Source organism: Papio anubis, chromosome 4 (assembly GCF_008728515.1).
Source record: "Papio anubis isolate 15944 chromosome 4, Panubis1.0, whole genome shotgun sequence".
NCBI lineage: Eukaryota > Metazoa > Chordata > Mammalia > Primates > Cercopithecidae > Papio > Papio anubis.
Window position 1 is genome coordinate 68,575,547 of NC_044979.1, and position 23,968 is coordinate 68,599,514.

The 23,968-nt window shown below is 37.3% G+C and overlaps 1 long non-coding RNA gene across 1 annotated transcript in view; it reads right to left on the reverse strand.

Moving 5' to 3' along the window:
- The window catches only part of LOC108585090, a 122,105-nt gene extending 100,923 nt beyond the window's left edge, over positions 1–21,182 (reverse strand). The window contains exons 1-2 of the long non-coding RNA XR_002521102.2: positions 19,847–21,182; positions 19,336–19,402 (exon numbers count right to left, since the gene is read on the reverse strand). This is a non-coding gene — a long non-coding RNA (uncharacterized LOC108585090). The remainder of the gene's footprint in view (positions 1–19,335; positions 19,403–19,846) is intronic.
- Between the last annotated feature and the right edge of the window lie 2,786 nt (positions 21,183–23,968).

Here is a 23,968-nt window from a genome sequence, read left to right on the forward strand (position 1 = left end):
GAAATAGGAAAGATTGATGGAAAATCATGTTATGAGGTGAGAGGCACAAATCAAAAAGTTCTATTTTATACATGTTTAACTTGAGATGCCTATTAGTCATTCAAGTAACAGCTGGGTTTATGAATCTGGAACTCAGGGGAAAAGTTAGACAAGAGGACATATGTTTGGATCTCATCACCCAATTTATAGTATTTTCAGCAATACAACTGGGTAAGATGAAATAGAAAGACATATTAGAGAAATAATAAAATAGAACTTACAACCAAGAAATAAAACATTCAAAAAGTTAAGAAAAAAATCAAGAAATGTACTATCACAGAAAAAGCAAGATAATAAGTCAGGAATCAGGTAGTTGTCAACGTGTAAAATTCAACAAAGAAGCAGGGAGAAAGAACACTAGGGAATTTAATGCAACATCAGCAAAGCATAGAGGACAAAAGCCTGATCAAAGAGAATTTGAAAGAAAATGGGAGATGAGGACAAAGAGATGGCAATATAGATTATTTTTAAATTATTCTATGAAAAGGTGAGAAAAAAGGCAAATGCTGGAATAAAATGTAGCATAAACAGTGGAGATTTTTAGACAAAAATGCACTTTTTTTATTGCAAGATTTGAGATACCAAAGCACATTGGTTTAATTATTTGGTATAGCAGAAAAATTGTTGTTGTGAGAGAAAAGGGAAGAGGCAAGAAAAACTGAAATATTTAGGAAGGAAAGAGGGCGAAAATCTGGGTCACAAGTATAGGATTGGCCTTTAGTAGGACCACAGACACTTCTTTGTAGTATCAGGAAGAGAAACAGAGCATGTGTGTTACAAATTCTGTAGGTTATTGGTTTGTTACAGGAAGATTAAATCAAATTCCTCTCTACATCTTGATAAGCAAACAAGGTGAAGATAACATCTGAGAGTAGCTAGGGGATTGGAGAGGTTGGAAGAGAGAAGAAAAATACAATTGTCCCTGGGAATGGGAATTCTCACTTATTAGGGAAATATAAAAAATTATCTGAATATGTTGATTACCCATTTCAGCTGTGTGAGTGGTAGTTCATATAACCTGATTGAATAATTTGCCACAGCAAAATTCAGCTTTTCAGATATAAATGTAGTATAGAAAAAGTGTTAGGTTAAATAGATTTGCAGTTCAGTCAGGTGAATAAGAAGAAGGGAAAATGTCAAGAAATAAGGATTTTTCTAATTGAATAATGTTAATGATGAAACACAAGATCTGGAACTGGAATTTTAATTGGAAGATGAAACTAACAATTGATAACAGAAAATAAAATAGTAAATTTGTCCAGCTGAATTAATAGAAAAAGGAGGAGGAGGCAGGAGTACAGGGAGATGCTTAAAAGTGGAATTTTGGAAGTATTCCCTTACAAATTAGTGTGGCTGTGTTCCAATAACGTTTTACTTAAAAATAAAACAGGTAGCAGACCAGATTTAGGACATGGGCCATGTCTGCAGACTCTATATTAATGGGTGCCATGGAACCCTACTAGTCTAAAGTAGTGTTTGGAAGATACTGCTTTATAGTTCCAAGTTCAGGCCACAGGTCTAGACTGGGGTAACAGTTTCTCTGTCACTAAGGCAATATGACCAAGAGGATGTCATGATACTAGCCTTAGCCGTCATGCATAAGATGCTGGAGGGAGCTTCTGGAGAACCAGTCAAAAAGATGTATTGTACAAAGTGATAAGCAGATCCTTGCCTCAGAACACAGTGGACACCTCTTGATTTCTGCCGTGAAACTTCTCTGACACTCTTGTAAATGGAACCCTGTAGCATCCTGATCAGCACTCATATATAAACATGTAGAAAGTCCAGAGTAATTAACACTTTCAATATCAGCTTTGATCCACAGGGTACAGGAAAAATGGTCAGATGCATTTGTCCTTTATCACCTGAGTAGATAGTTTTAATGTAGATTTTATAAGACTTCTCAGAATTTTCTGCTTGACAGTACTAGTTGCTCATAGTCATGGCCAACTCAGTTACATAGCCTTGTATTTGTTTCCCCTTCTGCATTTTGCTTTCTTCATCTCTCAACTCATAATTCTGAGATTACCTTCCTCAAAACACACCTGTATCAAATGCTTGTCTCAGAAACTTATTTCAAGGGAACTCAGTGTACGATATCCTATTAAAACTGTTTTAAAATGCAAAAGGCAAAATTGCACTATATTCCAAACTTCCAAGATAAGAACGAAGAAGTTTTTATTTCTGCATGCATTTATTTATGAGGAAAAAAAATATCCCCCACCAAAACCTAATTTTAGATACAATAAAGAATGTGGAATAATTAATCTCCTTTTCTTTCTCATAGAAATGAAAACGATGTATTTGAATACAGATTTAGGAGTCAAATATAATCAAACGGGTCTGTAAACCGAACTGGTCAGCAGTATTTGATATAACTCCTAGTAACTCATATGATGTCTCTGAATCTCTGCATGAAGAAATTAAACTCTTGGGAGGCCTAGGCGGGCAGAGAACGAGGTCAGGAGATCGAGACCATCCTGGCTAACACGTTGAAACCCCATCTCTACTAAAAATACAAAAAAATAGCCGGGCATGGTGGTGGGTGCCTGTAGTCCCAGCTACTCGGGAGGCTGAGGCAGGAGAATGGCGTGAACCCTGGGGGCGGAGCTTGCAGTGAGCCCAGATTGCGCCACTGCACCTCCAGCCTGGGCGACAGAGCGAGACTCCGTCTCAAAAAAAAAAAAGAAAGAAAGAAATTAAACTCAAAGGCAATTTGTTTTTCACCGATTTCACAGATGAAAACACAAATCAGATTTTTAAATGAGACTATTTCTACTTTCTCTACAGTTTTGTGTGGCTTCTTCATTTCTCTTTTTCATACAGGGTGTTGAGAAGAGCAGTTTAGTAAAGTTGAGGTAGAGTATTCAGGAAAAGAAAACTAACCCTGTTAATTTATTTATTTTGATTCATATTTGGAGTCATAGTATGTAGCTTTACCTTTATTTTAACTTGGTTATAGGGGAAAATGAAGATAAATGATAGTCTTCCCTCCTCTGTTTGCATATTTTGTTCTTTATTTCTCTAAACTAGAGATGTGCTGAGTGTAACACAATATGTCACTCTTAAATGGGTTGCTACTTCTATCTGTCACATTTGATCAGAAGACACACAGGTTTGGGGTAAGAAACATGCAAATAAAAATCAGAGAAATAAAAACAATTTCCATTTTCACTTAAAAATTCACAAACTGTGGCGCTCTGAGCAGCATATGGTGGTTAAGAAAATATGTCTTTCATTTGTCTTGCTTTCATAGAAAACGCGATTTGGAGAAAGTGAATGTTGAAAATGTTATCGTTTAGCTGTCCGAGCATTTTGGAGTGCTATGAAGATATCACTTAATTAAAACAGAGACTATGAAGTCTCGTTCCCCTCCTGTCTTGAGCCTAATGTGACCAAAGAGGTGAGATGTGATATTTTAACTCATTGGTTGATGAAAACATTTTGTATAATCTACCCAAATAGTCAAAATTTCCAAAGCAAAACCTGGCGCTACAGTTGCCCTTTGGTTCTTCATCAAACAAGTGCCTTATAAAAGCCGCAACAGTGTTTGACACAACAGAAGCCTAAGCAACACTTAGAATAAATAAACAATTATCAACATCTAAATTTCACCATTAGTCAAATCTCAGCCTGCCCTCTCTGCCTGTAGAATCTTGTCTGCCATGATGACTCTTATTTTTAGTTTTTAGTTTTCTCTCTCTGATTTATAGATTTCACCTCTCTTTTGCTAGTAAAAAGCTCCACAAAGCACAATTTTTCACTTGTTATGATTAGAAAGCCCCATGAAATACAACATAATTTATTGTGTATGAAACAATTCTGTGCCTATTGATTCTACCTGTTTTAAGAAAAAAAGAAAAAACTTTAATTACCAAAAAAAAAAGCCATTAATGTAATTTTATTAATATTTTAAGGTTACTTTGTTCAGTTTCAGAAGACTCATGTGTCACATCTGGTAAACTAAATCCAGGGATTTTTGTAAAAAGTAGTTGTGAACGGTCAAATAAAAAAGTAGAAGAAACGGTGTGAAGAGGTAAGAAAAAGAGAAATGAGAACTTGGAATTAGAAGTTGCTGATCTGCTACATAGTACCTTGGACTAATCTTTTAACTCTCTGAGATTCCATTTACGCTGATATGAGACTAATAATACTTGTATCACCAGGTTGCTCAAGGAGAATATGAAATGATATATATGAATACCTTCTTCAGCTACAAAACACTTAACATGTTATCTACCATTTCTCAGTAAAACTATAGAATTTTAAGATAGAGTATATCTAATAGGAGGATAGCTTATAAAATAATAATAATATCTTGAAGATTTATTATGCATTAACATCAGCTAACACCCAAGACATTTTTTGGCATTTCATGACTCTCCTGTTTTTAGAAAGCCAATCGATGACTATTTTCTGTATTCATATTTCCAGCTGAAATATACTTTTTTGATATGATAATTTTTACCTAAAAACATTTATTGATTTTGTAGCAAGTCACGATAAAAAACAATAAATACTACTTTTCAACCTGGGTAATTCTGCCTTGAAGTCATATTTAAAATTATCAGTAGAAAGAAAAGTTATTTTGTTTGGATCAAAGACTAAGACAGTGACTACATCTGCCCATCCTCCGTCCCCTCACTCTTGGGAATTTTTACTTTTGTTGTGTATTTGTCTACAGTTGTTAGCTCAACACTATCACCCAAGGTCTTGAGATCTGGAACAGCTGCAACTACAGATCAAAAGTCCTCAGAAAGCAAAATTTCTTGGTGATGGCAAAAGAGAAGTAAAATACTTTTCCAAAAGTAGTATTTGAGAAACACTTTGGAATAAATCTAAACTCACTGTAAACAGTCTCGTTTAGACTTATCTTTGATAGACTCTACTTTACTTAGATCATCGTTTTAATTTTGACTTCTATCCAGAAGTTGATGCCCAAATTTTTACAGGAAAAAAAATACATGTTTCTCAACTCTAAGGAATGAATGCATCTAGTGCTCCTTCTCCAAGACAGAAACAGGGATAAGGCAAGAAAACAAAAAAAGATGAACCCAGAATATTTTGGACCATAGTTAGAAAATTGTCAAAGAAAGATGGAGCATGTTAAAAGGATATAGGAGCCAACCAAATGGACAATTTGGACTTCGAAATAGATAATAATATTAATGTGGGATAACCCATCAACTAAAATAAGAACCATGAGTCTATGCTGTTATACATGAATAAATAGAAAATTCGAAAGCTTAAGGAGAAATGGTATATGTATATAGTTTCAAAGTACATCCTCACAAAATACTGATTAATTAAAAGGAGAAAATTAGCAACTTTGCAGTGCAGTAGCCTGGCAGACATCACCTTAATGAAGTGATCAAAGTCAACAGTATCAAAAACGAAATAAACTAAAATATTTTGCCAGTTGATAGAATGCAATGAGAAAATCACAGCATCCCATGCACTTAATGAGGAACATGAGCCAACTCCAAGTAAAAGGCCATACTACAAGATAACTGTACAGGAATCTTTAAAAACTTCAAGGTCATGAAAGCTAAGGAAAAATTGAGGAACTGTTTCAGATGGAAAGAAACTAAAGAGGAATATTTAAATGCAATGCATGATTCTGAACTCCATCATTCTGCTCTAAAGGTCACTATTGGTGTGATTGATGAAACCTGAATGATGTCTGAGGTTTAGATGGCAGTAATGTCCCAATGTTTATTTCTTGGTATTGATGGTTATTGTGGTTATGTAGAAGATATATTGTTTGAAGAAAATACACACTAAAATACTCAAAGGTTATGAAACATCAAGTCAGCAACATATCCTCAAATGAAAAGGTTTTACAATACACTTGCAACTTTTCTGTAGGTTTGAGATTTGTAATATATTCATGAATATCAAAAACAAATTATTACAGTGAATAGGAATTGATCCACAGAAAAAAACCTTGATTATCTTAATAGCATTTCTTAATTTAATTTAATTGAAGAAAAAATCAATGAAAATAAAATAGAATTATATTTAGTGAAACGTAAAATCCCATTCACACCTTTCCTACTTCTCAATCGACTTTCCAAGTGGAAACACTATTATTGGCCTTTTCCTGTGGATGTATATGTATGAGAATGGCAATGTAACAAAGGGTTAATACCATACCATTAGGCAGCTAGTCTGTCTGAGTTCAAATCCCTCTGAGTTCAAATCTAGTCTTAGCAGTTCTGCAAATCTGAGAAAGTTACTTAGCTTCTCCTCACAGTAATGCCTTCATTTCGGCAACTGAGTTGGTAATCACATCTAATGAATAAGGTAGTTATAAAGATTAAATGGTATAATACATATAGAGGTCCTAGAATTATGTTTGCCCATAATAATCGTGCTCTTATAGACAGTGTGTCTAGTTTTCCACTAAAAATGAGATCAAAATATACATACAGTTGTGCAACTTTACTTTTCTGTGTGTATAATATACATACAGTTGTGAAACACTACAATCAATATTCCACATTGCTTTTTTGTCTTGTTTTAGGAAAAATTATTATTGTAATTTTTCTTAATAAAACTATATCATAAACACGTCTTTTCATCTACGATTTCAGAGGAGAGCTCATGCTCAGGTCAGAAATTCTACAACTCTGCTGGTTATCCATTTTTTTCGAAGGACCCAAAGTGCTTTTCTCTACATGGTAGCTCCATTCAGAATTACCTTTGAGACACTCCCGATAGCACCAGGATGTCTGACTGACAACCTGAGATCACAAGTTGCCCTCTAAGTGCCAGGAGATGGACAGCAGCTGATGTGCTCAGCATTCAGGGGAACCAGGAAAGCCAGTACAGGTGGAAGGGACCAGAAAGATGAGGTAAGACCAGTCCCAATGAGATGAGCTGGGTACCTCAGTTGGAAATGCAGAAATCACCCACCTTCTGTATTGATCTCACTGGGAACTGCAGACCGGAGCTGTTCTTATTCTGTCATCCTGGCTTGAAGCCACGAGTTTCAAGCCACGGTGGGTGCAGCCCACGGAGGATGAGCCAAAGCAGGGTGGGGTGTCGCCTCACCCAGAAAGCAAAAGGGGTTGAGGAACTCCCTCTCCTAGCCAAGGGAAGGCATGAGGGACTGTGCCATGAAGGAGAGTGCACTCTGGTCCAGATATTATACTTTTTCCACCATCTTCGCAACACGCAGACCAGGAGATTTCATCAGGTGCCTACGCCACCAGACCCTGGGTTTCAAGCACAAAACTGGGCGGCCATTTGGACAGACATCAAACTAGCTGCAGGAGTTTTTCTTCACACCTAAGTGGCACCTGGAATGCCAGCAAGACAGAATCATTCACCCTCCTGGAAAGGGGGCTGAAGCCAGGGAGCCAAATGGTCTAGCTCAGCTGATTCCGCCCCCACAGAGGCCAGCAAGCTAAGATCCACTGGCTTGAAATTCTCACTGCCAGCACAACAGTCTGAAGTGGATATGGGATGCTCAAGCTTGGTGACAGGAGGGGCGTCCACCATTACTGAGGCTTGGGTAGGTGGTTTCCCATCACAGTGTAAACAAAGCCACCTGTAAGTTCGAACTTGGTGGAGCCCACTGCAGCTCTGCAAAGCCACTGTAGCCAGACTGCCTCTCTGGATTCCTCCTTTCTGGGCAGGGCATCTCTGAAAAATAGGCAGCAGACCCAGTAAGGGGCTTGTAGATAAAACTGCCATCTCCTTGGGACAGAGCACCTAGGGGAAGGGGCAGCTGTGGGCGCAGCTTCAGCAGACTTAAATGCTCTCGCCTGCTGGCTCTGAAGAGAGCAGCAGATTTCCCAGCACAGCACTGAAGCTCTGCTAAGGGACAGACTGTCTCTTCAAATGGGTCTCTGACCCCTATGCCTCCTGACTGGGAGACACTTCCCAACCGGGGTCAACAGGCATCTCATATAGGAGAGCTCTGGCTGGCATCTGGTGGATGCTCCTCTGGGATGAAGCTTTCAGAGGAAGGAACAGGCAGCAATCTTTGCTGTTCTGCAGCCTCCGCTGGTGATACCCAGGAAAAGACAGTCTGGGGTGGACCGCCAAGCAAAGTCCAGCAGACCTGCAGCAGAGGGGCCTAACTGTTAGAAGAAAAGCTAACAAACAGAAAGGAATAGCATCAACATCAACAAAATGGATGTCTATACAAATACCCCATCCAAAGTTCCCCAACATCAAATACCAAAGGTAGATAAATCCACAAAGATGAGGAAAAAAGAGTGCAAACACCAGAAAATTCCAAAAACCAGGATGCCTCTTCTCCTCCAAAGGATCACAACTCCTTGCCAGCAAGGGAACAAAACTAAACTAACAATACTAAATGGAGAATGAGTTTTGATAAATTGACAGAAGTATGCTTCAAAAGGTGGGTAATAAACTCCTCCAAGCTAAAGGAGCATGTTCTAACCCAATGCAATGAAGCTAAGAACCTTGAAAAAAGGTTAGAGGAATTGCTAACTAGAATAACCGGTTTAGAGAAGAACATAAATGACTTCATGGAGCTGAAAAACACAGCAGGAGAACTTCGTGAAGCATACACAAGTATCAATAGCCAAATCATGAATGAACTCCCATTCACAATTGCTACAGAGAGAATAAAATACGTAGGAATACAACTTACAAGGGATGTGAAGGACCTCTTCAAGGAGAACTACAAACCACTGCTCAAGGAAATAAGAGAGGACACAAACAAATGGAAAAATATTCCATGTTCATGGATTGAACGAATCAATATAGTGAAAATGGCCACAGTGACCAAAGTAATTTATAGATTCAATGCTATCCCCACAAAGCTACCATGGATTTATTCACAGAATTAGGAAAAAACCACTTCAAATTTCATATGGAACCAAAAAACTCCTGTCTAGCCAAGACAATCCTAAGCAAAAAGAATAAAGCTGAAGGCATCACGCTACCTGACTTCAAACTATACTACAAGGCTACAGTAACCAAAATAGCATGATACTGGTACCAAAACAGATACATAGACCAATGGAACAGAAGGCCTCAGAAATAACACCACACATCTACAACCATCTGATCTTTGACAACCCTGACAAAAACAAGCAATGGGGAAAGGATTCCCTGTTTAATAAATGCTGTTGGGAAAACTGGCTAGCCATATGCAGGAAACTAAAATTGAACCCCCTTCTTTACACCTTCCACAAAAATTAAGCCAAGATGGAACAAAGACTTAAATCTAAGACCTAAAACCATAAAAGCCCTAGAAGAAAACCTATGCAACACCATTCAGGACATAGGCATGGGCAAAGACTTCATTACTATAACACTAAAAACAATGGCAACAAAAGCCAAAATTGACAAATGGGTTCAAATTAAACTAAAGATCTTCTGCATAGCAAAAGAAACTATGATCAGAGTTAACAGGCAACCTACAGAATGGGAGAAAATTTTTGCAATCTATCCATCTGCCAAAGGGCTAATATCCAGAAACTACAAAGAACTTAAATTTATGAAAAACAAACAAGCAGACCCATCAAAAAGTGGGCAAAGGATATAAACAGACACTTCTCAAAAGAAGACATTTATGTGGACAACAAACATTTGAAAAAAAGCTCATCATCACTGCTCATTAGAGAAATGCAAATCAAAACCACAATGAGATACCATCTCACGCCAGATAGAATGGCGATCATTAAAAACTCAGGAAACAACAGATGCTGGAGAGGATGTGGAGAAATAGGAATGCTTTTACACTGTTAATGGGAGTGTAAATTAGTTCAACCATTGTGGAATACAGTGTGGTGATTCCTCATAGATCTAGAACAAGAAATACCATTTGACTCATCAATCCCATTACTGGGTATATACCAAAGGATTATAAATCATTCTACTACAAAGACACATACACACGTATGTTTATTGCAGCACTGTTCACAATAGCAAAGACTTGGAACCAACCCAAATGTCTTATCACTGATAGGCTGGATAGTGAAAATGTTGCACATATACACCAGGAAATACTAAAGAGTCATAAAGAAAGAAGGGTTAATGTCTTTTTCAGGGACATGGATGAAGCTGGAAACCATCATTCTCAGCAAACTAACACAGGAACAGAAAACCAAACACCGCATGTTCTCACTCATAAGTGGGAGTTGAATAATGAGGACACATGGACACAGGGAGGGGAATATCACACACCAGGGCCTGTCGGGGGTTGTGGGGCTAGGGGAGAGATAGCATTAGGAGAAATACCTAATGTAGATGACGGGTTGATGGGTGCAACAAACCCACCATGGCATGTGTCTACCTATGTAACAAACCTGCACGTTCTGCACATGTATCCCAGAACTTAAATATACAGAAAAAAAAAAAAAAAAGAAAAAAAGATGAGGTAAGACTGTCCTTACTTCTGGAGGTTGATGGTAGCGGTTAAGTTGAGAATCAAGTACCCAAGGTGAATCAGAATTGAAGTTTAAGAGTGTGTGCTTAAGACACCAGAAGTCACTGCTGCCCATGGTAGCTTGGCAGAGCTTGTAGGAACAAGTGAATCTCAAAGGTCTAGGAAGAAAGGCAGCAGAAATCAGGACTCAGCAATGAAAGGAACAGAAATAGGCTGAGAGAGTGGGCCACAGAAACACGTAAACATGAACAACAACAGGAAAATTTACTCTGCTGGCACTGATCCAAAACTGTGCTTCATTTTAGGACATTTTCTATGAAGGCAAGAATCAATTTCCAGCTTGTCTGACTTGAGTATGGTAAAAGGGTCATGTTTGGTTGAACCTGAGATAAGAGGCGCAAGCAGGTCCTGATAATGGCAAGCCTAGAGTGTATCATCAAAGATAGCACACAGGCTGATCTTAGGGGCCACAAGCCACCTATAACTGTTATGAAACCCAGTGATTTCCAAATATTCTTGAATGCCTATAATATGCAGCACGAAAGACAGAAAGAAACTTTGTTGAAATGGGATTCTGTCAGGAATTTATTTTTAACTTTTTTTAACTACTCTGGCACCAACATCTTTTGCATAGTAAGAAATGGTTCTTTCTCTTCAAGAAGCAATTGATTCTGTTATAGGGAATCTTTAATGTAAGTTTTAGTAAAATTGTAAAAAATGTGGCTATTTTTATTAAGCACACTGAGGAAAGAGAGAATTTTGTACTTTAAGATGTATCCATTTGAATGAAGAATAATATTCTAATACCAGTTACAAATTGTACTGAAAAATGAAACAGAGGAAATATTTGGCCTGGGTGACAAAGGAACCAGTCACTTTCTACTCTGGATTCTGAGGCTTTGGGTTTTGTTGGAGAAAAGGAATCAGTAGCTTAGTAGCTGTCACCTCGCACACCTCCAGACTGCACCATTTGCATAGTGGCGCATGTAATGATGTTCCCTGGTGTTGTGCAGCCAGCACAGCCTGCATTGTTAAAAGTAGCAGCCTTGCTACAGGTCTTTCTCTTTAAAGCTTGTTCTACAATGATCTGCATTGGATTTGGCCCTTTCTGTAATCACATTCGTATTCTTGGTCTTCGCTTTTGCAGTTGTTTAAAGATGAGTTTAAGAACAGCATTTTCAATTTATTTCCATAGCAGCTTTGATAGCCTCGGCATGTTCTTTAGAATGCTTCCTGCACACTAGGCCTTAAGAGCTAACTGTCTTATACCTGATCTCTGCTATGCCAGAATTAAATTTCTTCAGCGTAGTATTGCTTCTTCGCTACAAAGAGAGAATGTTATCTTATTTCCTTAAGCAGGAGAAACCACTTTTCAATTAGAGTCATAGCTAAAATTATATCCTGATGTACAACTCCTTGACACTACAAAATGAATGTTGGCATTACTCTTTATTAATATTACACACAATATTTGTAGGCTATACACCATTTTGCAACACATAGGACATGCTAAAATTATGTAGTAATATCAATATGAATAAGACCTAGTCTCTCTCCTCAAGTTACTTTCAGTCTAATAAAGGAGTGATAAGGAGCACAAAAAATTAAAATTCAGGCTGTTCCTTGAGGGAAGTGTATGTAATTTCACTGGCTTCTGGAAGGCAAGTACTCCTATTCTTTGTGTTCTCAACCACAAGCACATACTTTAATAATTATTTGGCAATTAAACAAGTGCTATTTTAGCATATGAACAAAAGGTTCTATTAGCCTGGAATGTGACAACAAATCTTATTGATTGTTTGAAATAAAAGTGGTTCAAAGAGGAAATAATATTCAATCTTGAGTTTCAAAGACAAATAAGATACTGGTAGGCAGAGAAAAGACAAACCCTCTGGGCATAGACAATAGTGTGAGCAAAAGCATCTATACAAGTTCATTCTCTGTCCCTGGAGCTCTCTTCCCCAGAGGTCAATGCCTCTCACCCCTCAGTTCACTCGGGTCTCTCCTCAGATGTCATCCCACCAGAGACTCCTGCTTCATGACCTTTGTTAAAATAACACTTTATCCATCACTCTTTTTCCTTTTGCCTCTTATTAAATGTACTTCTTATTTCTAACTTAAATACGTACCTAAATTTTCTCCTAATTTTTAGTATCTGTCTCCCTGATTTAAATGTAAGCTCCATAAGACAAAAAAAAAAAAAATACTATTTTGTCCACTGTTGAAGCCTCAGATCCAAGAACAGTACTTCACACAGAGAAGATAGTTACTAGGAATAATATATATTTTTTTTAATTTGGAGTCAAGGAATTAAGTAGAAACAGGAAAATATAATTAACTGGAAGCCTTGATTATTAAGGATAGCTTTAACTAAGGAGCATTCCCTTCTCTGGTTCAGCTCAATGAAAAAGTGAATACTTGATCACCACACACTCCACTTGGGAGAAACCCAGGGTTACCACCATCACTCCACCACAGAAGCTCTCTTTGCCCTACCCCAAATAAAGGTGCTGCACTTTTTGTAAGTTGCTGATCTCTTCACAATGGCAAATTCAGTTATTTCCAAGCATACTTTTATACTTGCAAAGGGATAGGCCTTACGTTACCCGAAGAAGGTACCCTGGTATCTCAGGCAATGAACAGGGCCAGGTAGCTGCAAAAAGTTCCTGTCCTTTCTGTTAAGCTACCAGGGCAGGTGGAAGAGCAAAGCCGGTGGGGGCTTAGGCAAATCTGCACTCTTGCTCCTTACATGCAGGCACAAGCATCAGCCCCAGTGGAGACTGGAGAACAGTTCTCTGGGCACTGGGGGACTTTCCAGAAAGAAGCAGAGCTGCCTTTGCTGCACAGAAGAATCCACATGGACAGTGGTGGGTAGCAGGTGGTAGTAACCCCTACCCAGCTCCCATGTATTTGCCAAGGTAGGTCTCACATCTGTAGTGTTCCACTAGCAGCAGTTTGCTGGGTTTTAGTAGCCTGCACTGAGAACTCAAAACTGCCCCAGGCCACATGCCTTCCCTGCTGAGATTGAAACCATGGCTTTGAAAGCACACCCCTCCCCTCTGCCCATGATGCAGGGGCATCCAGCTCCTGCATCCATGGATACAGCACACTTCCCACTCACTTCTCAGTTCTGGCCAAGGGAGTTTGTCTTCACTCAATATTGTATCACAAATCCTAATTGGGAGCTTCCCTCAAACCGTGACCACCACCCAAGTTAACTGGTGGACTTCTGCAACGTCCCCTGTGAGATAGGATCAGTAATGGCTTTCCTCCATCCCCACTGGAGTCTGGGAGTGTACAGAAAGCACATCCCCATGCCGCTCCTTCTCATCTGCTCCCCACCACTCACTAAATCAGCTCCAGTGCTGGGAAGGATTAAGACATTCCCCTGTGGTCTGGATTACCAGGTTTCCCAGTGGGAGTGTGTGTCACAGAGGCAGTCTCTCTCCCCTCACACTCTGGAGACTTGTAGTTTTCTGCCTGGCTCACAGTGTAGGCTGCAGCCCGCCTCTTCTTTCAAAGGGTCTGTGGTTTCTTTCAGTGTGTTCCTGTTAAGTTCCTACATTGCCTCTTGGAAAATAGTTCACAGCACGAATTTCTACACGCTATTTTGTCTTTCCGGGTGGGTGAGGCATGCTAACAACGCCTCCAATCCAGCATCGAAATCATCATTCCTGACGCAAGTCAGTGTCTAGGTGTTTCAAAATGCTGAGAAGTTGGTTGGAATTCTACCAAAACTATATGTCAATGAGGTTAAAATTTTTATATGTAATATATAACACATATTATATATTTATAATTATATTTAATTCCTTCCTTCTAAGAATGTGGCAAACTGCTCTATTTTAGCTATTTTAAAATATTTTTCAATACTTAATTTAAGTAAAAAACATGCCAATAATCAGATATTGTCTAAAAATATGGCAAGATTTAGGAGCTGATAAGCAGAAACCTAGGAATCAAAGCTCTTCATAGAATTCTTGTGATGAATCAAATACTTTTGCCTATATATCTGATTGGACAAAATGGAAACACAGCCTTGTCTCACTCTTGAATGTTCAATGGACATGAGCCATACATAGGCTTATAAGTTTTCAGACTATACTAACTGAAGACAGCACTGACAGTTTAAAAGATTTGTCTAAGTTTAGACATCTAATTAGACATAATGTTAGAAACCAGAACTCTTGTGGCTTCAGTAAAGCAATTCCAGCACTCAAATCACTCATTCCTAATAAATATGTATATATGTCTCAGGGAGTGACTGGATTAATGAGTCTAAATTTTTCCAACAAGTCAGTTAATTGCTAACATGGGTTTTTGCAGATTTCTCATCCATACATATGCAAAAACTTTGGACACAAGAAATTTAATCTCAAAAATATGACATAGATTTAGTGTCTTATAAATAAGCCTAGACAATACTAGTAACATTTTGACATAGTTTTGCTTGGGTGCAAGACCCTTAATCCTGTCAACCAGACCCATTTTCTTAGTCAATAAATGAAAAGAAAACTTTTTTATCTGATTATTTACAGGAAAGCCCACCTTAATCATTTTAACCAAATATAACCCATTATTGCTTATTATCCAAATAGAATTCTCCCAACTATTCTTTAAAACTCTTAGCAGGGAAATAGAGTAAGGATTAGGACTGCCAAAAAACAGTACTTCACCTTTGAATATACTTTTACACTTCTTTTAAGATGTAAGAAAACATAGTATAAAGAATATAAACTTGACTAACCAGCATTGTAAAGAGAAGCATCACAGCATCATATGTATATGTATATATATGTATGTATATGTACATATATATCATATATATGTGTGTGTGTGTGTATATATGTGCATATATGTGTGTGTATACACACACAAACACACACACACACACACACATAAGTAGCTGGGCAGCCACACGTGTAGTCCCAGTTACTCTAGAAGCTGAGGTGGGAGGTTGAAGCCAGAAGTTCCATGCTGCAGTGCACTATGACCATGCCTGTGAATAGCCTCTGCACTCCAGTCTAGGCAACATACTGAGATCCCATCTCTTACAAAGAGAGAGAGAGAGAGAGAGAGACAGAGAGAGACGAAATTACATTCCTGTCCTTAGCCTTTATTCACATCAGTAAGAGCACTTTGCTTCAACTTTCAGACCCAGTGATGCTTGAGCACATCATTTTTTATTATATGACTTAAAATGATGATTAGGAGAAATCAGGAGTTAATAGGAGACAGGAATCAAGGAAACTAGATACTATACATATACCAAGGGTCATGAAAATAATACAGAATACGTTTGGTTTCCACCATATCTCTTTTACTTATTTGCTGAAACATCATGGATCAGTTACTTAAATCTTTCTGACATGAAGTTTATCCAATGTAATAAAGACAGATTCCTGAGAGGACTAAATTGGCAATTTTTGTATATTTCAAGAATACTGTGAGGTTTAATACAGTCACATCAGCCATACGTGAGTACTGAGTACTTCAAAAGTGACCAGTCTGAATTAAGATATGCTATAATAGTCAAATGAATCCTGGATATTTGAAGACTTAGTACCCAAGTAGCAAAATATATCATTCATAATTTTACATTGATTGCATGTTGAAATATTTTAGATATATATACAGTTAAATCAAATATATTAAAATTCATTCTACTTTTTTTACTTAACATTGCTACTAGAATATTTGAAAATACAAATATTTCTATTGCACAGCATCATATGAATATTTTGCCATTTCCCCACCTAGACCAAAATCACCTTGACAGAAAGGGTTCTCTGTCTTATTTATCTTGTGGTCCCAGGATCTAGTAAAAATCCTGACACAAAGAAAACCTCAAATAAATATGTGTAAAATTTATAATGAGTAAAAATAACAATTTTAATCAGGAGTTCTTAATGCAGTTTCCTAAAGAATGATTATTGCCCTTATAAATATACAAACTCAAACCACATTTCCTCGATTTCCTATCCCATTACTCAGGTTTTCAAATAATACTTGTTCTGGTCTCACTGTTTCCCATAACTTATGAGTCAAAGGAGAAATTACAAGTAAAATTAGAAAACATATTGAACTAAATGGAAATTAAAATGCAACATATTCAATTTTAAACAGTGTCTAGAAGAATATTTATGGCTTTACAAGGGGAAGAAATCCTAAAATTAATTATTTAAATTTCCATCTTAAAATACAGTTTGAAAAAAAGCAGAGCAAATTAAGCTCAAAATAAGCAGAAGGAATGGAATAATAATTTTAGTAAGAACAGATTCTACTGAAATAAAAATAGGAAAATGAATGTGCCCCAAAGCTTATTTTGAAAGAGCAGAAAAATTGATAAAGTCCTAGACAGACAGTTCAGAAAAAAAAAGATTCTACAATTAATATTAACACCATAACAAAAGCCCATTACAAACAATGTACTGTGAATAAATTCAACATAAGTACAATGAACAAATTCAAAACTAACAAAACACATTAGAATAGAAGATACCTTGAATAATTCATGTTATTTAAGCTAACTGAATCTGTAGTTTCATACTTCCCACAAAAAAAGTCTAGACCCATGTGGCTCTAATGGTTAATTGTATTAAAAAAAGAAAATGAAATAATATAAATTCAATGCATATTGTTGCAACAACTAGAAAGTGAGAGAGTACTTTCAAACCAATTTTATGAAGCCAGCATTACTATGATAAAAAAACTGAGACAAAGACATTAAAATTAAAGTGCAGATCAATATATCTCAGGAACATAGAAACAAAAATCCTTAAGAAAATTTTAACAAATGGAATCCCAAGACAAAAAGAAATGTGAATACCACCTGACCAAGTGTACAGTTCAAAGATATTTGACAAATGAACAATTCCAGTAGTACAAGTATAGTTTAACATTAAAAACAATTAGTGTAATTCACAGTACTGATAGATTTTTTTTAAAAAAACCATACAGTTATTTCAACAGATGCAGAATACGCTTGGTCAAAATTTAACACTTATTGATGATAAACAACAAGCACAAAACAATAACTCATGGCAAACAACTAAACATTAAACTTAATGATGACAGACTAAAGGCTTTCACCCAGGATCAAAGGAAAACTAAAAATATGCACTTTCAACACACCTATTCAACATTTTCAACACACCTACTCAACATATAGAAGGACCTAGTTAGTGGAATAATACTAGAGAACACATATATAGCCTGTGGATAGAAAATGAAGCAAAAAAAATTTTTTACTTATAGATGAAATGATTCTTACAAATCCATAAAAAAAACTGAAATTTAAAATGGGAAAACAAATGACCTGAAAAAAATGCACAAATGACTCATACAGAGACAATACATAAATTGTTTTAAAAAATCCTGAAATATAGCTCAGCACTATTAGTCGTCAGGAAAATACGTATAAAATCCACAATGTTATGCCATTATGCATCCATTACAACAGTTAAATCAGAAAGACATACAATATCATGTGTTGGTGAATATGTATAGCAATCTTATAAGTTTCTGGTGGGATTTTAAGTGGTACAAACTCTTGGGGAAACAGCTTATCTCAGTTTCTCAAAAACCCAACCATATGACTTATCAATCCTATATCTATGCATTTACTAAAGAGAAATAAAAGGCATGTTTTCACACAACTTCAACATGCATGCTCATAGAATCTGTATTCATATAATCAGAAACTGGAAACAAACAAATATTTCACAATATGTGGGCAGATAAATACATTTTTGGTAATATCTATATAATGGTTTATTACTTACCAATAAATATGAATGAAGTACTGATAAATGCAGCTACATGATAAATCTGAAAAAACCATTATACTGAGGAACAGAAACCACATATAGAAGAGTAAATAATACTATGTGAATCTGTTTATGTGGAATTCTATAAAGGACAAAAATAATCTATAATGTGAGAAAGCAGATTGGTTTTTGCCTTGTGTTCAGGGTGTTTGTAAAAGTGCATGGGAATGAAGGCAGATTTCATTGTAAGGATCATGAATAAATTTTTGTGTATATATTTTTTATTTAAAATATAATAATAATTTGTCAAAACTCATTGAAACTTTCATTTGAGTATATTTTCTAATTTATAAACCATGCCTCAATAAACTCAACTGAAAAAAAAAAGGAAGTGGTTGCTAGGGAGAGGGAATAGATATGAAAAAGGTACACTCACGAGCAAAGGCACCTAGGGAGGAACACATAGGACATCTGTGGGAGTAGTGGCAAGTTCCATTCAATTGGAACAGAAGACAAATGAACAGAAATTGTTGCAACACAAATTAGAACATGAAATAGAGTTAGAACAGTGAAGGTCATAAACATCAGAATAAACATCTCAAACATTATTTGTAAACTGATAATGAATCAATTTTTATTTGCCTTTCTCTGTTTTTCCTCACCTTTCCTCTATTCTCTCTCCTCCTTTCTTTTCTTTTTTTTTCTTTTTTCTTTTTTTTTTAAACATTTGGCGTAACATCCTCACACAAGTAGATAGACAAGCCTCCAGCAAACAATAGGAGGAAGAATGCCATAATTCCTCCTTAAATTGTAGAAGCTCTTTGGCCTCTGCTGTGCATAATCTGCCTACCCATCAAATCACAAAATTTGTTTGTTTATATAATGTCATCCTTTCTCACAACTTTTAGCAACAGATTTCTTAAGCTCTCAAAGGAACTGTCTATTTGAGGAACCATAAGGATTGGTCAAATATACTGGAATACTGCAAAGGCTAAAAAATGAGATTCTTTATAAGACTATGAATCAAGTGAACTAAATATTAGGCAAGACAACGTTGTTGTATCCAGATGGCTAATTTGCATGGCTCTGTTTAACCCTTGATATTTTTCCACACACATTTCCTTATTATAAAGACTGTTTTAAGAAATACATTACCTCCTTTGGAGAGAAAAATACCTTGCAGAAATCAGGCTGCCGGATTTGAGTCTTGCTATTCACGTTTCTAAAATGAAGGCAAAAAGAGGTTTAAAAGATTTGGGACTTTGAAAAGGCAGTAGCTACTTTAGTAGCCTACAATGAATTGGTCTTTTCTTAGATTAACAAGCTAGTGAAGTTTTAAATACGAGCTTTTTAAAATAGAGTCTTGCTTGAAAAGTTCAAAATCAAAATTCAGATAGTGTTCTCAATATCACTATTATTTCAAAGTTAAATTAATGTGTGTAATTAAGTACCTTTCAAAGGTTTTATAGAAAACAAAACATTTAGGTGATATGAAGTTATAAAAATGTGTTAATATATGATATAAAAATATGATATCAATATAGCAATATGACTGTTGTTACTTTTAATTTCCCAAAGATCCACAATCTTTGCCTTCAGTCTAAACACTACCAAAATTGTTTTCTATCTGTACATGGAACTCCTAAAAATTATCTCTATACTTAACTGTTTCAGCACATTCTTGTAATCTCATTGTATCGCACTTGTAAGTGTAGAATAAGATGTCTAAAAAGTAGCACAGAAGCATTATTTGGAGTAGAGGTGAAGCGGTGTCAGTATTTGGTCATATCTTGCACCCTCTCTGGAATCCTCTCTTCTGTGAACTCACACAATCATTCCATGCCCATCATGGTTGCTTTCCCCTAGGCAACTAAAGAAAAAAAGAAAGTCAGTAAGGAACAGAATAGAACATTTAATATTTGGAAATTATAGAGATCCACAAACCAAAGGAATTTGTTATTTATATTCTGTCAACATTCAGGCTGAAGCCAAAGAAATTGAGACAGATTTGAATTCTACTTCACTGAGTGTTGCTTAGGAAAGTCACAAACTCTCTTAACCTCAGTTGTATCACCTATGTAAATTATGTCTCAGCTAACTATGAGAGCACTTTGTAGTATTAAACCATATTACAGACAGCTACATGGTAACATCAGCATTAACAAAAGGCATGAATATGTGGAGACTTGAATTTGAGTCCTGACAGCACAATGTGTTAATTTTATGAGTTTGGTCTGTTTTCTAAATTTCTCCAAGCCTCAGTTTTCTAATCACTAAATTAATTATTGTATTTACTTCATAGAATGGTTGTGAATATTAAGTGATAATCAATTTAAGGTAGCATGCAAAGTAGCTGATTTTTCCTCTGAAGCAATTCTAAGTGTTGGACACCCACACAAGTAAAGTAACTCCCTCTTCTATAGATTCAAAACAAATGCAAACTCTTCAAACATAAGGCAGAACAAAATAAAACAAAATTAAAAATATGTAGTTGCAGATTGTTTAGCTTCTCCGGTAACCCTAATAACTGTAATAACTACTTCTTCCACATGTTTTTGTTGCTGTTGTTTTAGGTCAGAATGAATACACTCTCAGTAATCAACCTGATGTTTTCCTTCATCATATTCCATAATAAATGCTACCCGAGTATGCAAAGGGACCCAGTATGCAAATTTAATTCTGTTTTCTCCACAGCTACTGTTTTTTTAAGAAATAGTTTTCAGTAATTTATCTATGTCCTTGAGTAGATCATTTCTTTTTCCATTTCCTTCTGTTTCATATACTCAGGAACCTAATGCTTTTTCTTCAATAGTTTAAAAATAATTATCTTCTACACAAAATAAACAATAATTACATGAACAGCAAAACAAGCTTTTAAAAATTCTCTTTTAATTAACAACTTGAGATCTGAAAACTTTATAAATGATTGAAAAGTAAAAATAATATATTATCTTGCATAAAAAAAAAATGAAGCAGCAGGCTGGGTGCAGTGGCTCATGCCTGTAATCCTAGAACTTTGGGAGGCTGAGGCAGGTGGATCACCTGAGGTCAGGTGTTCAAGACCAGCCTGGAAAACATGGTGAAACCACATTTCTACTAAAAATACAAAAATTAGCCAAACGTGGTGTTGGGCACCTGTAATCCCAGCTACTCAGGAGGCTGAGGCAGGAGAATCACTGGAAGCTGGGAGGCAGCAGTTGCAGTGAGCCGAGATTACACCACTATACTCCAACCTGGGTGAAGGAGTGAGACTCTGTCTCAAAAAAAACAAAAAAGAAAGAAAGAAAAAAGAAACAAACAACAACAACAAACAAACAAAAAACAAAGCAGCCTAGAAGAAAAAAATGACTTAATAAAAGAAATAAATGAAATAGAGAAATATGAGCCAAATAGGTATTATAACCCTAACATTTTCAATTCTATTTATAGAATCCAAATATCACCAATACACTCTTGTGATAAATCTGATTGAATTATCAGTGACAAGTGGAAGCTTCCTGTGCTGCTAAGTCAAGAGAGAACCAAAGCAATGTGTTAACTACACATTTTGACAAATTTTTAAAAACCCTTCTATTAATGTATTAACCATTTATAAAAGAGATTTTAAGGAAATACAGAATTTGGGTGAAGTAATCATAAACTTTTGAAAAAGAAACTCTTTTATTATATTAATATGCTTAAGAAGGCAATGAAATAACTGGGTCTTAGGAGATCATCCTGGGAATATTATTATTATTATTATTTGACACAGATTCTCACCCTGGTTGCCCAGGCTGCAGTGCAATAGCACGATCTCAGCTCACTGCAACCTCTGCCTCCCGGGTTCAAGTAATTCTCCTGCCTCAGCCTCCTGAGTAGCTGGGATTACCGGCATGCCACGATGTCCAGCTAATGTTTTCAATCTTTAGTAGAGATGGGGTTTCACCATGTTGGCCAGGCTGGTCTCGAACTCCTGACCTTGTGATCCACCTGCCTTGGCCTCCCAAAGTGCTGGGATTACAGGCGTGAGCCCTGTGCCTGGCCAGGAATATTATTTTATCCAAGAGAAGTTTTCATCTGTCCTAATATCCACAGATTAACAGAATATGTATCAATTACTTAAATGAAGAGCTTGATAAGAATTTCCAAAAGGCATGATAGAAAGAGAATTGTAAAGGGGGAACCAAAGAAAGATTGGGCTTAAGAATGGCTAGAGGAGGGGGGCGGAGCAAGATGGACAAATAGGAACAGCTCCAGTCTCCAACTCCCAGCGTGAGTGACACAGAAGACCGGTGATTTCTGCATTTTCAACTGAGGTACTGGGTTAATCTCACTAGGGAGTGCCGGACAATCGGTGCTGGTCAGCTGCTGCAGCCCGACCAGCAAGAGCTGAAGCAGGGTGAGGCATCGCCTCACCTGGGAAGCGCAAGGGGAAAGGGAATCCCTTTTCCTAGCAAGGGGAACTGAGACACACAACACCTGGAAAATCGGGTAACTCCCACCCCAATACTGTGCTTTAAGCAAACAGGCACACCAGGAGATTATATCCCACACCTGGCCGGGAGGGTCCCATGCCCACAGAGCCTCCCTCATTGCTAGCACAGCAGTCTGCAATCTAACCGCAAGGCAGCAGCAAGGCTGGGGGAGGGGCGCCCGCCATTGCTGAGGCTTAAGAAGGTAAACAAAGCCGCTGGGAAGCTCGAACTGGGTGGAGCTCACAGCAGCTCAAGGAAACCTGCCTGTCTCTGTAGACTCCACCTCTGGGGACAGGGCACAGTAAACAACAATAAAAGCAGCAGAAACCTCTGCAGATGCAAACGACTCTGTCTGACAGCTTTGAAGAGAGCAGTGGATCTCCCAACATGGAGATTGAGATCTGAGAAGGGACAGACTGCCTGCTCAAGTGGGTCCCTGACCCCTGAGTAGCCTAACTGGGAGACATCCCCCACTAGGGGCAGTCTGACACCCCACACCTCACAGGGTGGAGTACACCCCTGAGAGGAAGCCTCCAAAGCAAGAATCACACAGGGACACTCGCTGTTCAGCAATTTTCTATCTTCTGCAGCCTCTGCTGCTGACACCCAGGCAAACAGGGTCTGGAGTGGACCTCAAGCAATCTCCAACAGACCTACAGCTGAGGGTCCTGACTGTTAGAAGGAAAACTATCAAACAGGAAGGACACCTACACCAAAACCCCATCAGTACGTCATCATCATCATCAAAGACCAGAGGCAGATAAAACCACAAAGATGGGGAAAAAGCAGGGCAGAAAAGCTGGAAATTCAAAAAATAAGAGCGCATCTCCCCCGGCAAAGGAGTGCAGCTCATCGCCAGCAACGGATCAAAGCTGGACGGAGAATGACTTTGACGAGATGAGAGAAGAAGGCTTCAGTCCATCAAACTTCTCAGAGCTAAAGAAGGAATTACATACCCAGCGCAAAGAAACTAAAAATCTTGAAAAAAAAGTGGAAGAATTGATGGCTAGAGTAACTAATGCAGAGAAGGTCATAAACGAAATGAAAGAGATGAAAACCATGACACGAGAAATACGTGACAAATGCACAAGCTTCAGTAACTGACTCGATCAACTGGAAGAAAGAGTATCAGCGATTGAGGATCAAATGAACGAAATGAAGCGAGAAGAGAAACCAAAAGAAAAAAGAAGAAAAAGAAATCAACAAAGCCTGCAAGAAGTATGGGATTATGTACAAAGACCAAATCCATGTCTGATTGGGTTGCCTGAAAGTGAGGGGGAAAATGGAACCAAGTTGGAAAACACTCTTCAGGATATCATCCAGGAGAAATTCCC